Source organism: Sander lucioperca, chromosome 3 (genome assembly GCF_008315115.2).
Source record: "Sander lucioperca isolate FBNREF2018 chromosome 3, SLUC_FBN_1.2, whole genome shotgun sequence".
NCBI classification, from domain to species: domain Eukaryota; kingdom Metazoa; phylum Chordata; class Actinopteri; order Perciformes; family Percidae; genus Sander; species Sander lucioperca.
The window spans coordinates 36000940-36012676 of record NC_050175.1 but is presented as its reverse complement, the minus strand read 5'-3'; the positions used below and the strand labels follow the sequence as shown (position 1 = coordinate 36012676).

The 11737-nt window shown below is 42.2% G+C and overlaps 1 protein-coding gene across 1 annotated transcript in view; it reads right to left on the bottom strand.

Moving 5' to 3' along the window:
• Nucleotides 1–10407, bottom strand: part of c1qtnf4 (C1q and TNF related 4) — a 32780-nt gene extending 22373 nt beyond the window's left edge. Inside the window, exon 1 of the mRNA XM_031323531.2 lies at nt 10272–10407. The gene's annotated coding sequence lies outside the window, so the exon portion shown is untranslated. The remainder of the gene's footprint in view (nt 1–10271) is intronic.
• Nucleotides 10408–11737: the final 1330 nt, after the last annotated feature.

Below are 11737 nucleotides of genomic sequence, written 5' to 3'. Positions count from 1 at the left end.
TTCCAGATTAGCTCGTCCAACCTGTTGGTTTCTTTAAAAGCTGTCTGATCTTTCGACTGCTCGTGTTTGTTGCCCCATCAGACAACCAACTTGGTGAGTACAATGTTCCTTATAGGAATGATGGCGAAAAATAATAAAAATAAACCAGAATTAGACTTTAACATGAGCATCAAAATGTTGGCTCTCATAATTTTTACTCAATACGATTCTACCATGACAAAAGACTTCATCCAAACAGCTGCATTCTGGTATTGAGACTGTGCCATAGTACACTTAAACTGTCATTATTTACCACAGGTTGGATATAAAAGTCACTATACAGTAGTTCAGTACATTGTGGGACACGCATAGAAAGCACAACCCCCCCCGGCAGACTTCAGTGTCCTTTCACATCTATCGAGCGAGTTGCCAGTTTAAAAAAAGAGAATAAAAATCAATATGTGTTTTACCTGTTTCTCTCAGCGGGGCGAAAACCTCCCAGGGCTGATTTTAGAAAAAGCACAAAACCAGTTCTTTCTTTCAATTCCTCCAATCAATTTGATGCAAAACACAAAGAAATGTATAAAGCGCATGTGCTTTGCAGACAAATCCCCGCACATGAAGGTTTCCATAATGATCAATACTTCCATTCTGTTCTCCATGAAGGCTGGAGGGTGTGACTGATGTTCTGAAGCCGCCTCAGTCGGCCTCCTACCTGCTGGGAGGGCCAAATCAAAGCTCAGGCTTCTGAGGGTGGAAGGATATAAAAGTTCACACCTCTGGCTGGAAGTTAATATCAAAATGTACACTGAGGATGGACATCAAAGTGCTCAGTCTAGTGTTATGATTAGATCCATTATCAGAATGAGAATTGTCTCCGCATTGACTTTTGTATCGCACACTTCATATATTTAGGCATTTGTGCAGACAAAGCCCAGGGGATTGTGTCAGGTTTCAGGAGTGTGACAGCGGGCAGCTGGAGTCTGAACTAAAATCCCTTTTGTGGCTCTTAAAGTTTGTATTTATAAATATTTAATGTTTTTACTTCACACTGCCTTAGTAAGGCTATTGAAAACAGGTTTTTAGATCTACAAAGGAGAACTTTCTTACAGTTGTGATGTTTTATCTGGGACAAACTGGGAAAAAAAGGAGGATCAAAATTTGGCTCTGCGTTTTCTGTGCTGACTAAAAAATGTCATCCTTAAATAGATCTTGAACAGATGACTGGGATTTCAGTCAGGGACCTGTCTTGTATGAAAACCATGGAGGGGCCATTTTCTGTTTTTGCCGGAAATTCCGGATGTCCCTCATTCGGACGGATCTCTGTCACCTTACGCTTTCTTTGTGTTGGCATTTTAAACTCTGGTGGATTTCTGAGGACTATGGTTAACTGCTCCTCAGATCTCTTCAGGGTAAATCCAGACAGCTAGCTAGACTATCTGTCCAATCTGAGTTTTCTGTTGCACAACTAAATAAACTTTTGAACGTACACGTTCCACAAAAACAACCTTCCCGAGGCTATTTTGCAGAGGCACTGTGGCTCCGTCCATCGCTTAGCACCGCCCAAGATGATTGTGATTGGTTTAAAGAAATGCCAATAAACCAGAGCATGTTTTTATCCCATCACGGAATGCTTTGTGGACTATCCAGACCCCCCACTGCAGCGCTGTGGAGGAAGGTCTGGCTATGTGAGACTACACTGCTTGAGACAATACATTGACAAACAGTACAGAGTAGCAGGGGTGGAGCCAGACGTTTTAAACATTCAGGGGCCCAGCCCATACCTAGGGGGGGTCTGGGGGCATGCTCCATTTACGGCAGCTATGTGAACTATTTTTCAAGCCATTTGATAATAGAATGCCTCAAAATCTTTACATCATTTGGGAAAAACATGATAGTTGCCGTGAAAAACGTCCTGTAGAGCCGACATCCTGTTTTGTATCTACTTGTTCTCCAACTGTCTTCATCATTCTGAAACCTGGAGCCCCAGATGCCCCCCTCTCGCTCCGCCCCTGCAGAGTAGTGTACTGTAAGAAGCGTTCCTTTGTGTTAAAATGAGATAAGATGAACTCTAATTGATACCGAGTGGGGAAATGAAGTTGTTGCAGCAGCACAAGAACAGAAATGAGTACAGAAAAATAAAGTAAAATCAATAAATAACAAGAGGAATAGAAAACTAAAATGAGAATAGAAAAAATAGGAACAATACAAGAGCATATTGAGACAAAAATGTAAAGCCAAAGTGGTGTGATTACAGTAATAGCAGCAGAGTCAGCAAGTCTCTGTTAATAATGTACATTGATGGCAGCAGCAGAGCTACCATCGGGATCAATTTAAGGTTCAGTGTCTTGCTGCTGAGTCACAACCACAGCTGCCAAGATAATAAGGGAAATGGAGGAACATATTGATGAGTTTGGTTTTCTGCAGTGATGTACAGATTGATTACATTTATTTAAACTTGGGATGCACAGATTTATCGGCAGAACATTGGGATCGGCCGATATGCGCCTCGTCATCAGCAAATAAGACGGCATTCACCGATGCTTGTGTTGTTTTTTTGCAGTCGGACTGTATGACTTTATATTTATTCATAGAAAAATCTTTGGCTAAGCAACTTTGTTTATTTATAGAGATTTAATATATCAATATACTGTACATTGAGTGATATATTTAAAATGTAATGTGAAATATATCAAATAATATAAATATATTGCAGAATTAAATCTTACAAAACAGTACATGTGGATTTATCACATGGAAAATATCACATTTTCAGATATTTCACATGTTGGACATCACCTGCAAAAATTTTTTTAAATGTAATGGCACGTGAAATGTGCTTCACACACAAATTCACATGTGTGGTTTTTGGACATTTCACATATGAAAACATGAATTTCACGTGTTTTTTGGAGAATGAATGTTGCCTTTTATATTTTGTCAAAGTGATTCCCTCGTATAATGCATATATTTAACATGAATGTAAGAAAAACAGGTAATTGATAATGTATATCTCTCCCTGTTGCTGCCTCCTTCAGCTCATCACACACAGTGTCCTGCATTATTCATGTAAACACTGTGTGTGTGTATATGTGTGTTTGTGTGTGTGTGTGTGTGTGTGTGTGTGTGTGTGTGTGTGTGTGTGTGTGTGTGTGGGGGGGTATTGGGTGGAGATGGGCAATCCTCTGAAATAAACATTTTCACCCTCCCATCCTTTCTCCTTATTGGATCTTCTTTCAATTTCTGCCACCCTCCTCTGTGTCGTCGCCTCCTACTCCTCCCTTAACAAGTGCACGAAGGATGAAAGACAAAAAGCACAAGTGTCTAATAAGCCCCCCTACCCCCACCTCACTGGTACAAGCTGGAGATGGAGCGACCTGGTCACTTAGAACAAGATATGAAAGAGAGTCGGGGGGGCTTTATCTTGAGGTGCAGTGATGGACCCTTGCTGCTGCTGTCCCTCTCATTAGTCCCCCTCCCTCCCTCCCTCCCTCCCTCCCTCCACTCTCATCCTTAACATTGTCACCGTGCTGTCAGCTTGCCCGCTCAACTGTAGACACGGGACCCACCTGGGGACCGGATGGAAGGCATGGATAGAGAGAACGACAGAAAGAAGGCATACAAAAATAAAAAGAGATTTCGAGGTGTAAGCCAGGCTTGTCAGCCAAAGCTAACAACAGAGAAAAGAACAGTTTCTAATAAACTCTAATCCGTCCTGTAAACGTCTTTCTTTCTCCATGCCACAGTCTGAGTTCAAAGGAAACCAGGAGCAGAAAGACTTGCTCTCTCAATCCTGTTCATTCAAGCTGTACTACAGACAGAAAAAAAAGAGAGAGTAACGGCGATGGCAGCAACCTGGTGTCTTGCCAGGAAACGGTGACAGTGAGAGACGAGACACGAGCGAGGCAGCTGACTGGGCTCAGCGGGTCATTATGGGGACCAAATACACAAATGTCAGTCATATAAGGAGCTGGTTTGGGATTAAAATGTGAGCGTAGGTTTCCAGGAAATATTGAACTGCAAGATGTAAACACCAACAAACATATATTGGTGAATTATTGTCTGGTTCTGGATTCTTCTTGTTCTGTTGCATAACTAAAAACTAAAACTGGTGAATCGCTCACACGTCGAGATATTTCCAGCACAGCAGGACAAGTTTCTACGATCTAAAAACATCAAAAATACACGCCAGGTTCCTTAGAATCAAAGCGCTTCTTTTTTGGGGCCGCCATTTTACTTTTACACTGATAGTTAACAACCATACAGGGAGAAATCCATGAGAGGAGGAACAGAGACAGATGTATCCATTTATTTATGGCTAATCCATTTAGTGCTTAAAAATAATCTGGTTTTATCGCTCTTGCTCGTATAATTCTCTCCTGCATTGTTTCAATTTAACTCGAGGTGTCCCACACATGAACACACAAATGTAAAGTCTACAACATTAACTGAGTGTATGAATCAATAGTGTCACTGACTGAATCAGAAGCTTTTGCATTGGAGCTGCTTTGAGCTAAATGCTAATATCAGAATGCTACCGTGAATGGCATTAGTTTTGCAGGAATTTGGTCATAAAGTTTTGGACAAACTGACATTTTACCATGATAAGGGATTCATCCTCTGCACACCATGAATGCCTGTATACAAGATCATGTCAATCCATCCAATAGTTGTCAAGACGTTTCACTAAAAGCCAAACATGTTAACCTGTTTGTTATTGTTATTGTTGTGTAAAGATACCAGACCAAAACCAGTGGGATTCATTCTCTGGGGAGCATGACTATCCGTACAACAAAGGTTAATTGCAATCCATCTGACAACTGTTAAAATATCAAAGTCTGAACCAAAGTGGTGGATCGACAAACAGACCAATGGTACCATCCCTAGAGCCACGCCCCTAGCAAAGTTAAAAATCATGAAGTACAAAAGCAGCCTGAAGGTGTGTAGAGACAAAATGCAAAGTTTTGCCTTGTGCTGTTGGTGCTAATTTGACCATTGGACTGTTTATGTAGTTTGTGATTAAACGCAGTAGGCGATTTGTTCGTTTTAAACAGGGGGGTGGACCCAGTTTTTCTCCCCACAACTAGTAAACCGCCCAATGAACAACTCTTTTTTTTGAATTCCCTCCTACCCAAGATTCAAGACCAAACTGACAGACCGACTCAGACTTCAGACTCAGAGAAAATGTCAGTTACAAATCAGTCTGCTACTTCAGCACCACGGACAGCGCCGTGGATTTATCAATACACAGTTAGGCTACGGATATTTTAGAGCCATGGTCGGGCCATAGATTCTTACTTGCACAAACCTCAGTCCCATAAAGGATCAATGAGTCAGGCAGACTAGACTAAAATATTCAGCTGAACAACCCTCTCTGCTACTAGGGGATGATTGAGCGCTGTCACTCTCTCTGCAGTGAAAGCATCACAGGGCGATGACGCATAGCAATGTAGAGAATCCCCTGAAGGAATTTTGTTTTTGGGACTGGAGAGAAATTTAAGTGAAAGTAACATTTTGGTACATGGAGTTCCTCGGGTTTGGTTTTCGAGGAATGTTTTTTTATTTATGAAATTTTCAGGATGTTGCAAAAGACAGAAAAGTGCAGCAACAGAGGGATTATTAGATGATGACTCCCTGTATAACTCAAAGACGTCCTCTGCTGCTCTTCTGTCATGTTCCTCTGCTCAGGGCTTATTTTATGACTTGTGTAAAGCAGTAATCCAAACCTCAGGGTGTGAAGTGAATGCTTAAAAACAATTTGACTGCATCTCTCTTTCTCTGGTAGTTCTCATTTCATATTTTGTTTTCACACAGTTGTGTCACTGTTACACAACATTCACCTGCAGTTGACCAATGATCCATCTCAATGATCTTGCATTCTGTTTCTGTGTGGGATGCATGTTGTGGTTTCAAGGACTGGTAAGCTCAGAACAAACAGACCTCCATCTGCTTTGAGTGTTCTGGTTGTTGCTTGCAGATGTGTCTTTGACAGCAGCTAAACTGCCTTTGCAAATGGCCCACATTCAGTTTGATTTGGATCATACTGCCAGTTGTACTGTTACAGCATCAATACAACAGCAAACGCATTGTGTGCTGACTTGGTGGATGGTCAGGAGGCCCTCCAACTTATGGTATCTCTTTGAAAATATGATCTGCAACAGACAGGGCATTCCTTGTGGCTAAGAAACTATTCTTGCGTTTAAATATTATTTTTGCAAAACACTTTGTCTCTGTTGTGCAGCAATTCTTTCTGCAGCTTGGAAGTATTTCAAAGAACAAACCACTGCAATCCTCAGCTGAATTATAGAAGGTCGTTTGTGTAATTAGTTGCTCCTGCCTCACTCTGGAGTCTTGTTCAGAACGCCAGCGTGTCTCCCCTCTGTTGCAAAATATAGAAAGGATCAGTTTCAGGCTCACTGTCAGTTTTTTAAATCATTTAGTTGGACTACGGAAGTGCATTGCATTTTCCATTGAGATGCTCTTTTGTAATTACGACCCCCGACCCTTCCCGTAATTACAAGATAAATATCTCAGAATCATGAGATATGGATCGCCGTAATTATGTCAAGTCATGATTACAAGATACAGTCGGCATAATTATTTTCCTTGTTTTTCTTTGGTAAATCCTTTGTGTTTCCGCAGGTTACTTCTAACCAAACCTTTAAATGATTTAAACCTTAAAGGTCCCATATGATGCTCATTTTCAGCTTTTATAATTGTATTTAGGGTTTCTACTATAACATGTTCACATGCTTTATTGCTCAAAAAGCACATCATTTTTTAGATCTTTTCTTTCTGAATATACCTGTGGTCACCCTCTGTCTGAAAGCCCCCCTCCTGAAAAAAAAGCCCAATCTGCTCTGATTGGTCAGCGTTTCCTGTCTTCCGCATCTATGCTCTTGGATTGTCTGCACAGTCATTGCAGCCGGGGAATGATTGTAACACCACTTATTGCCGCTTTCTACTGATATATAGTATAGTTGTTACATCACAACCATCCTGATTAAAGACACAGTTTCTAAATACGGGCTGTGTGTATTTCTGTGTGGATTGATATTTGATTTGATACTTTAACTGTGTTTATATAGCACCTCCACCTGCTTAATGAGCATGGAATTATCAATTTTTACAATAAGGGACCTTTAAGCACTGGTCTACTTCTGTTCTGCACTACATCATGGTCAGAACCTAATTGTGGATCGTCATTCAGTAACATCTACATTTGGTTATGGATTCTTTATGGGAAATAACTGTTACACTGGGGCATCATTGATTTAGGGTTCTGCATGAGGCCGAGGAAGACTTTGTGTTTGGTATGTACTCTAACAGTGTGGGAGAAGGGAATCAAACCAGATCTAAAAATAATTGCAGCACGAAACAGAAAGTCTGAGGCTTGTTTTCCACTCTTATGGACACAAATTAATTTTAACAGTTAACTCAAAGTGACTCAGCCCTGGAAATTCTCGTCAGAAAAAATCCTCTGGAAAATGCAACACCTGTCACAGTTGTAAAAGCGATTAGCATAGTGATCTTTTTCAAAATTAATGCTACTGAAAAGCTTTAGCATGAAAGGAGACAGACTGAGGGCATCAGAGCCTCGACTTGGATAAAGCTTAAACTGTTCTTTCAAGGGGATTTGTGGTCCTGAATATCTGAGTAGGGTCACAGCCCTTAGTCTTTTTGAAAAGATGTGTGCAAGGTGGCTGTGGCATGAGCACAGGCAGTGTGGTGCTTTCTTCTCACATACTGTCACCTGCATCACTTAAAGGAATACTCAGACGAAAACGAGTTTTGAGTATCAAACTCTGAAAAATGTGTAGCTTGTAAGCTGTTTTCCTTTGTTGCATGCAACATGTTAGCTTAAGGTGACAAAGCGTGTTGCGATTCTTTGCCTTTCCTACATAGATTTCCGCATAAATTAAAGTCACATTTTTGTCACATTCTTCTCTCCAGCCAAATTTCCACTTCCCCTTCATTGCCATTCTCTACCTGTCAACAGATGCCCTCAGACCAATCCACTGGTCCCATTCACCTGCTCATCTGTTTCCATGTTCCGTCATCAGCACTGCTGTACAGATACCATTTCCTTTCCAGTGCCAGATTGTCTTTGTTGCTTCGTGCCATTGCTTACCCTGTTACCTGTAACTCTATCTCGGAACCCATCAGCTATTGGTCTGACAACGATTTTGCTTCGGGGGGGACAATGTTTGTAGGGTTCCGGTGTAGCCAGGGCCAAGACTTCCTGTTCCGTGCGCTAGTCATTGTTTACAGACGGATTAGCAACTTGATAAGCGAGAATTGCTTTTGAGTTTGAGGGAAGACTTCTATAAACAGATATGTGCGTATAAATTCAGATAAATATATAAAAAGCTTAATCATCGTCAGGCACCTCCATTTTGGTATATAGGTCACTTACACATCCTTCCCTCGTTGCTTTGTAATCACCTGCTTGAGTTTTTTATGCAAGAACTTGCATGCAGAATTTCAGTGGTTGCATATGGAGTGTGAAGTATAGAGTGTGGACTGGTAGCTGGAGAGGTGCCAGTTCGCCTCCTAGGCACAACCGTGGTGCCTTTGAGCAAGGCACCAAATCGCCGACTGCTCGGGGCGCTATCTTATGAGGCAGCCCCCTCGCTTTGTCATCTCTACATACATTAATGCATGTGTTTAGGTTATTTTCTCCTCAAGGGATTAATAAAGCATGCCTTCTTCTTCTTTTCCTTTTGTATTTACTAGTCCTCAATATGTGCAGCTTTCAGACTGTCACCACTAATAAACACATGTATCGGTTACTGGAAATTATGTGTGGGACAGCTAATCTTTGTAGGTTTCAATAATCTTATGCTCTATTTTCAGCTTTATGTCGGTCATGAACAACAAAAACTGCACTAGTCAATACTAAAAGTTGTGTATTTATCCGTACTTTAGGAAACAATACATACAGCAAAGAAGTGGAGTACACTGCAGGAGTGGTTTAAGAAGTTTCTATAAATGATTGACTATTTTAGAAATGTATAACTGTAAATCCAAGCTGCAATCTTCCTCAAAGAAGCAAGCTAAAACATTTTCAGAACCACCTTCCAAGCTTTCAGGGGGTGATTTCCAGCATTCCTTTACTTGTCATTAAAGTGCGTATGTGCTTACAAGAGTGTGTGTGTGTGTGTGTGTGTGTGTGTGTGCGATGTAGATGTGGGTCTTTATAACTGCTGCTTTCTTTGTTTGCTCTCTCCACATCAGGAGCTGCCTTCAGTCTTCAATAAAACAGGACAGAAGCAGCTGTATGCAGCCACACAACAAACACACGGACGCTTTAAATAACACAAGCATATGCCCCAACACACATGTAGTCTGCACACACACTGAGTCAGTCAGATGTTGAATCTATTGCCCGCAGCAGCCATGCGTTACACCGATGTGGATTAAGATACTGTATCTGCAGACAAAAGGAGTCAACCTCCTCAGTGTGGGAAAGCCATCTAAAGATAAGAGAGATCTCATCACCTCGGTGTTATTCGCCGCTTCCTGCTGGATCTCTACCACAGATAATGACAGATAAATGAAGCATAGGATATCCATGCATGCACCGCAACCTACTGTGTCAAGATGTTACAAACAAGGCAAAGCAAGTGTGGCCCAGCTGAAACGCATAAAAGATGCAGGTTGTCCTTTTTGCTCTCCTCTCACACAGCACATCATACCACTCCGGCTATCGCATATCATATGAACACATTACAGTATATACACTTCTCCCTCTGCCCCCGTTGAGGTATCTCTGTTTCTGGAGATCAGTGCAGATGTATAATGCATGCTGCTCAGACACGGCACGACTGCTGAACACACACACACACACACACACACACACACACACACACACACACACAGTATAGCGCTTTTCCACTAGCACTCGCACAGCACGCAGCACTTAAGGAAAGCAGCCATTAATATTACAGCAAACACTTAACATCCCCTTTTTTAGTGTAAAACGTCCATGTTGAAAATGAACATCTTGCACGCATTCTGCACTCTCTCTTTTCTTGACATTCGTCCCTCAGGATGCAACAACCCCCCCCCCCCCCCCCCCCCCCCCACCCCAACCCACACACACACACACACACACACACACACACACACACCCAGCATCCCTGCACACTCGCAACTTGAGGCTGAGCACCAAGTTCATTGCTCTCACACTGCATTCACCTTCACACCTGAATGTCGCCATCATATTATACAGCATGCAAAAAAATGGCTTAAAACCACCTTGTAGAGGGGAAGTAGAAGACTTGTCTCACCTGTATGTATGTGTCTGTTTGGTATCTTCTAGCCTTGTGTGTGAAACGCAGAGCTGAAACTTCTGTCTCACCAGCGCTGTTGGATTAACCTCCCCTCCCTATTTACTCTCTCTCTCTCTCTCTCTCTCTCTCTCTCTCTCTCTCCTCCCTCTCCCCTACCCCCTCCCCTCTCTCCTACCCTCCTTCCCTCTCATTCAATCTACTCTCTCCCACCCTCCTTACTCGCCCTCCTTGATCTTTTCTTCCCCGTCACTCCCTGTTTTTTCTCCATCTGCCTCTTTCTCCCTTCTTCACACACACACACACACACACACACACACACACACACACACACACACACACACACACACACCTACCTGTCACCACTTATACACAGACACACAATATGAATGCTAAGGGGGCTGTTGTAATCTGATTAGGTTTTGGAGGTGCAATGCGTCCCACTGCAGTGGAGCTGTTGGTGAAATGCTCTGTTAAATTAGATCTGTGTGTGTGTGTGTGTGTGTGTGTGTGACACAAGTATTTGCTAGCGTGTGTGTGTGTTTACACAGATAAATAGGAGGGGAGGAGCAGCCGTGCCATAATAACCGTTGGGCTTCGCTATGTGGTGACAGCGCTGCCAACTTCCTCCCTTCTGCTCATTGTTGGGAGTCATTATCTCACCTCTGGGAGGGTAGGGGGCTGAGGCGAGGGGGAGCGACGGAGAGAGAATACATGTAATGCTCTCAAATTGAAATTCATCCTACCCGGTCCCCTTTTATAATCTCATTCAAATTCCACAGTCTGTTGCTTGCTCATATTTAAATGAGCACACATCCCTCCTGTGCTTTTGCTTTTCTTGGCCGGCGTTTGGCTGGCTGCCTGCCGCGCTCTGTTGCATCTGAGCATCCTGGATTCTTCTCGGCAAACTGGCGCGCTCTTCATGTCTTGGCCAACACACAGGAATAGAATTAAAAGAGTGTGAAGCACGGCCACGCAATGAGGCTAAACAGGTCTAATGGGCAGGCTGGCAACAAGCGTCTGGTCTGATCGGGGGAAGGTAATGGAGTGTGAAGCCACGAAAAGCTCAGGACATGTCCACACTGACAGAAGGTTCTGTTTACTCTTCTCAGATATTCTTATGAGAGATTGTTGTTCACATAGAACCACAAACACAGAAAGTTAGTGGTGATTGCAAGCAACTGAGTGAAAATTCTTACCAAGAACTTGACTTGAGTTAGTCATGCAAAATGCTTATATACTTTTTTTTTTGATTATGCATTATTTCATGTTTAAAACACTAGAGTCCTTTGTGTCTTGAGAGACTGTCCTCCAATAAAAAATGACAGCCTCAGTTATTCCAGAAAAAGTCCAAAAGCAACATTGTCCGTCTGGAGCAAAGGAAGAAGTTAGGCAAAATTATTATAGAACCACAAAGTCAACGTTTCTTTTAACCACAAAGTAATTTTAACCCAAACTATTTTCTT